At 50.4% G+C, this 6225-nt stretch overlaps 1 non-coding gene across 1 annotated transcript; it reads left to right on the top strand.

The window, feature by feature from the left end:
* The first annotated feature begins 672 nt into the window (after positions 1 to 672).
* TRNAV-GAC (transfer RNA valine (anticodon GAC)) lies at positions 673 to 746 on the top strand. Its single transcript has one exon. It is a non-coding gene; the product is annotated as a tRNA-Val (tRNA).
* The last annotated feature ends 5479 nt before the right edge of the window (positions 747 to 6225 follow it).

Here is a 6225-nt window from a genome sequence, read left to right as displayed (position 1 = left end):
CTCGAGATCAATTAGATAGTAACCGGGAACCGCCTTGCCTTCTCCCTGGGAAGGGTGGCTCCCTGTGGCAGCCGGCTCACAGCTACGTGCCAGGCACCAGTGAGTCAGTGAGTCAGACAGGAATGTCCGTTACCTAGAGCGTGGGTTCCAGCCGGGGGACAGGACAGGAAAACCATCTCAGGCCGTAGGGACTGGAGGCGAACACCAGGAAGCTGTGTTTAATACATAAGAAAATCGACACCACGGAGAGGCGGGGAGATGGTAGTATTTAACCCCCATTGAAGCCCAGAGCCCAGGGCAGGACCACGGAGAGGCCCGCCGACTGAGACCCAACCTGGGGCAGGCAGGCAGCCCGACGTGGGGCCACAGACATTAGCACCCAGAAAGCCTGGTTTCTGGTCTGGGCCTTTCTGCTGTCGGCTGTGAGACAGGGTGCAATCTACTGAGCTTCTTCTGTCTCTACAATTCTCAACTTTAGTGGCTGCTGTACAGAAGAATCGAATGCTGCATATTAAGTCTTCAGCACTGGCACTGCTGTTGTTCACATTGATGGATAAATATGGCATGATTTTCAGTCGCAGTTCATTCCCCTTTATTGGATGAGGAAGAAAAAGTATTAACCAAGTTGAAACAATATGACATGTGTAAAAGTGCTTTATAATCAAAGTGAGGGGAGGGGTATAGCTCAGTGGTAGAGCGCATGCTTGACATGCACAAGGTTCTGGGTTCAATCCCCAGCACCTCCAGTAAAAAATAATTGTTTTTAAAGTAAAACTTTGAGTTAAAAATAAATAAATAAATTCAACTTATAAAAAAATTTAAAAAATAAATATGACCTACAAAATTGAGACACTAGCATTTAAAATAGTTTCACTGTTTAGATCAACCTGGCCACAGTGTATTTCTAAAGTCCAAGTTTTACTCATCAGTGACTGCTTACTGTTAATGTAATTGCTCTAGTCAGGCACAAATGATCATTCACATAGTGATCAAAGCTGGCTTTAGAATATCAGTCCTATTAGTCAAGGGCATGTCACTTGTACTTTCATTGTAACTTTGCCCTAATGCAAAATAGCGACGGAGAGTGAAGCACGGGAAGTGGGCCTGGGGCTCCAGAGTTCAGGTGTGAGCTCTCCAGCCGCAGGTGTCGGGGATGAGGCCCACCAGGTGTCGACTCACCTGTCCTGTCAGCCTCAGTGGGTCCCCGATTGGCTCTCACTGGCCTTTCCAAGAGCTCCCCTGCTTCTCTGTCTCCTCTGGCCGACTGGTCCCTGAGCTGCTGTTAGTACGAGCAGACAACAGGGGCTGAACTCAGGACAAGGAGACTCAGAGAAAGGCAGGGGGGCCCTGGGTCAGGGGGCAGGTGCGCTAAGACTACTGGGTCTCCTCGGGAGGTGCTCAGGTCAGAGCTGGGGGTGTGGCTTGGGGTGCACACCAGGGCTAGAGACCCAAGACAGACCTCCTGGCCAGGCAAGTCTGGGAACCACTCATCGCTGAGTGTTGCCAGTTACAAGTCTGCAAAGGTCAGGAAGTGGAACGCTCAGCCAGGAGACCAGGAAACCGGGCATCAGATCTGGACGAGTCTGGACAGGGCCGTGGGGCTCCAGCACGAGAGAGGATTTTGACCTGGGAGAAAAGACTGGCTGAACAGGAAATGCGGAAATCTTGTTCCCCAAGTGCCAGCCTCAGGGCCCATTAAGTGTACGCACTGATGGGCTGGGGCAGGTAGACAGCGTGCGAGGCAGTTCCTCAGAGCTACACTAGTCCCTCTACTGGGTGCCTCTTGCCATGAAGGGCTGCACACACTTGTGCTTAATGACGAGCACGGTCACATCCCCTCTGAAGCACTGACTGGCTTGGGACAGTTGCCTGACCCTGCTAAGCCTCCGTTTTCATCTTTAAAAGAGCTCATAGAGTCATTGTAATTGTGTGAATGAAATCACAGAATGGATGTTAAAGTGCTTAGCACTCCACCTGGCCTTATTGAAATTGCTTCATAAAAGCTCGGCATAATTACTAATTAAACATTTATCGAGTGCCGATTATAACACCTGGCCCTGTGCTTGGTAGAAGAGATACAAAGATGAAAAGATCCGGACACGGCGCTCAAGAAGTTTAGAGGTGAAGGGGTGGGCAGAGTCTCCTACCCCAGGGAGGCAGGTACCAAATGCAGCAGAGGGAAGTGAGTGGAAGAAGACTTTAATTCAGCTTGAGAAATCAGGGAAGGCTCTCAAGACGAGACAGTACATGAATTGTCCCTGGGAAGATGAATAGGCATCTTCCTGGCAGACAAGCCAAGAAATGGGAACACGGGCGGAGGAAGGAGCAAGTGCAAAGATGCAGAGTCATGAGAAACCTGCTGTGTCCTGGAAGTCAGAACAGTGGACCCCAGTGTTGCCGGCATTAAGAGGAGGCGTGGGAAGGGGAAATGAGGCTAAACCAACAGGAACCAGATCCTACAGGATCTTTGATGCCATGTTGAAGAATTGAGATGTCAACCTGAGAGTAATGGGAAACCACTGGAGAATTTTAAGCAAAGGAGAGAGGGACGAGATTTGTCTCAACAATATCCCTCTTGCGGCCATGTGTATGCAGTGTGGATTGAGCACGATCATTCTGACCAGGGGGAAACCCATGGGGAGACTGTAGCAATAGCCACCAGGAAGTGAATGCTGCACTAAGGTAGGAGAAATGGGGCTAGAGCAGCGGGGAGGGATGATGAAGGGGTCAAATTGACAGGACTGAGTGACTGATTAGATGTTGGGGATAAGGCAGAGGCCGTGGGAAATTGTTGACACCCTTCTCCAAGATGCAGCTCCTACAGAAGGGTGAGCAGATTGGTGGCAGGGAGAGTGTCCTGCTGATGAGTCCTGCTTTATCTCAGAGAACTTCAGGTGGACTTCAGAAGAGAGACCTTGGTTGGAAATGCAGATGTGGAGTTATGGGCATGAGGATGTCACTTAGCCAGAAGTGGAGGCATGTAGAGTGAGAAGGCATGGATGGCTGTGGACGGCTCTGGGACAACCTCACCAACGGGTATGGATCTGGAGTTGGGGGCGGGGGGACAAAAGAGACTAAACAGAATCCTCCAAAGTAGTGGAAAGAGATTCAGGGAAGAGCAGTCTCACAAACCAAAGAAGCAAAGCAGGTCTAGATTGAGAGAAAGGCTGATGGTGTCAAACACCACTCACAGGTCAAGCAAGACAAAGACTGAAAAGCGCCTACTGGTGGTGACTTGGAGGAGTGCATTTCAGTGCTGACAGTAGACGTGGACCACCCTGCGGTGGAGAGTGAGTGTGAGGCGAAGTGAGTGATGACAGGTCGATTTTTCGAGAAGCTTGACCAAAAGGGAAGATGTGTGGGGTAAAAGCTAAAGAGGAACTTCAGGTACAAGGAACGTTTAATTTTCATTTTTTAACATGGGAAAGACCTGAGGAAGTATATACACTAAGGAGAGGTGGAGTTTGAAGACTCAGGAGAAAAGAGGGGAAAATGGAACAGAGGACGGAGGAAGACATGGGATCCCAATTGCACGTTCCCTATGCCTGAAACAGACTCTGAGACTTTTATGTAGGAGAATTACTCGGGGGTGATCTTGGAAGCAAAATGGGCCGGGTGAGGGGGCCAAGGCATCAGACCGGGCAGAGAGAGGAGTTGAAGGGTGACGCAATGGCCCAGCAGAGAGCACTGGAGCTGGGCTCGCCCTTCAGAAATGGCCCCAGTTGAGGAGGAGGGTTGCTGGGGAAGATAGGTTTGCAGAGGTTGAAGGGCAATGGGGGAAATTCTGCCTTGAGGGGCACCCCTTTTCCCTGCAAAACAGAAAATTGTTGAGAAAGAGGGTCTGGGGTCTTGAGAAGAGTGCTAGAGGTCTGGATTGGCCTTGAAGACTCACTGGATGGGATCTCTGCATACCCTTGGGGGTGCCACAGAGATAAAGTGCTGTAAATCTGTGGTGACACCATCTTCCAGCCTGGGTGAGATTCCTCAGTAGGGCTCAGTGTCCCTGACGTACAAGCAGAAGGGAAGATGGGGGTTTGATTAATTGAGGTCCATTTCTAGATTTTCAGCATGCTCCCTGCTGTCCCTCCTGTCCTTAGGTAGGCTGAGGGGAAGAGCCTAGGTCATGCCTCTACTGGAAACTTTCTTCCATTTCTCAGGGTAGCTGTTTATTCCATTTTGGCCAACTCACCAATCCAAAAGTTGAAACTGTTCCCAGAATCCAACATTAGGATAACTTAGCGATCAGCGCGTCAGATCCATGGGGATTACACTTTCTTCTAATGACATGCTCAGTTAGAAAATCCTAGACTGGGACTTGGGAGGGATGGGTCCTGGTTGGGACACCCAGGTCATTATGAAGGGGGAAGATTCAGCTCTATATCCTTTATGCCTCAATTTGAACTCATCCTTTGCTGCCTCTTCCGTCTGAATCTTTCTTCTTTCCAAGCTCCATGAGGGTGTTTGGTGAGCCACACTGTCTTGGCCTTGTCTTCCTGTCTCTTGCTCCCACTTCAGTCAGTTCTCTAAGCTGTCATCCATCCCTTCCTTCCTTCCTTCGTTCCTTCCTTCCTTCCGCAGAAGTTCATTGACATCAATTTCCCTCCACCACCCCAGCTAGATCTGGGTGGTTAGACACACAGCAACCTCCTGGGAAGAAAACAAGAAATCCACCTGGGGCCCCAGGCTGGGGGGAGATTGTGTTAAATTAGACTAGATTAGGTGAGGTTAGGGGCTGGCCCACTTGGACCCCAAGCTTCCTTCTACTCAGCCACGTAGGGGAGAAGTCTCTTTTTCCAGCCCTCGCGTCCCCTGCTCTTACTGCGAATAAAAGGTAGGAACGTCCCACTTCTTGACCCCTAGCGAGGATGGAGGAGGGGGAAAGACTTAGGCCAGGGCGATGAGGCTTTGTGTCAGGTGGCAGTAACTGGCAGCTCCCCGCGGCTTGATCTCAAGGCCACATTCTCTCAAAGGAACGATGGGGGGGGGGGGGACCAGCCCAAGAGCCTGGAAGTGGAATGCCGGGGCTTTCGAGATGGACGGGGAGCCACAACAGCTGTCCTGCAGATGGGGAAGAGCATCTGAACCTTGAGTTTATATTTCTAGAAAAACTCCCCTCCACCCCCTTCTCCTTTGCTGCTCACTCCCTGGCTGTATTATGGGGCTTTTGTGAGGTTTAGAAAAATAAACAGAATCTAACCATAACTGTCTGAAAGTGCTAAATTACGGAGGAAGACATAACAGATTAGCAGTGCAAACGAGGCCTGGGTGGGAGATGGCTAGCACGCTGGGGAGCTGAGAATTACCCACTGGAGCTGCGCTGTCTCCGCCCCACCTCCTCCTCCGGGCTCTGAAGCCTGAGTCAAATTGTCTCTAGAGATGAGCTTCGGGAGCCACTCTCTAAACCAACCACATCCCCATGCTTGAAAAGACCTGGAGAGCGAATGCCACCTCGACCCTTCTCATCTTTCAAGGAGGGTGGCTTCCAACTCGTCCTGGTTGGAGGTAAAACTCTTTTCTGTTTTAAGAGGTGACTTTCTTTATCTTGCCCCGGAACCCGTGGGGGCGGGTGAGGGGATGGGCTAATGACTCAGAGCTCATGCTCCGTTAGAGTTGAAAGTCATTTTAGAATGCTGGTCCCAACCTTCGCTCTACAAATGAGTGAACGAAGCCTCATGGAGAGGAAGCCAGTGGCCCAGGTCCCTCAGCTGGTGAGTGACAAAGCTGGGACTAGAAACCAGGTCTCCTTAACTCCAATAAAGATGCGCCTTTTTTTTTTCTTTTATGTGGATAAAGATGTGCTTTTGTAATCAGCCCTTCAAACCTCCCACCTAACAGCCCAATTCCTCCTTCCTTAAAGAGCCTCTCCCTTCCTTAGTGTCCCCGAGTTCCACTCCATGAATTTGTACACTTTGGGGCAACCTGCCAAAAGAGCTTCTGTGGTTTTGAACCCCATGACTTAATGTCTCTGATCCAAGTCAGCCTGCTATTTGCCCACTCAGCACAGGGTTAATCACCAGGAACACAAAGATGAATAAGGCCCAGTCCCCGTCCTTAAAGATTTACACACAGCTAGCAAGGGACCGTCTGGAGTTCTTTCTGCAACTCACCGGAACCCCACTTGTTAACCATCCCTGCCTTCTCCCCTTAAATCTTCAGGATGGATGCAGAGCGGGTTAGGAAGCGGGGGTTACCTAGTGAGGCTGCCACCTGTAAGGTGCTGTTCTG

Source organism: Vicugna pacos, chromosome 33 (assembly GCF_048564905.1).
Source record: "Vicugna pacos chromosome 33, VicPac4, whole genome shotgun sequence".
NCBI classification, from domain to species: Eukaryota; Metazoa; Chordata; class Mammalia; order Artiodactyla; family Camelidae; genus Vicugna; species Vicugna pacos.
The sequence above is the reverse complement of the archived record's forward strand: the minus strand, read 5'-3'. Positions and strand labels throughout refer to the sequence as shown.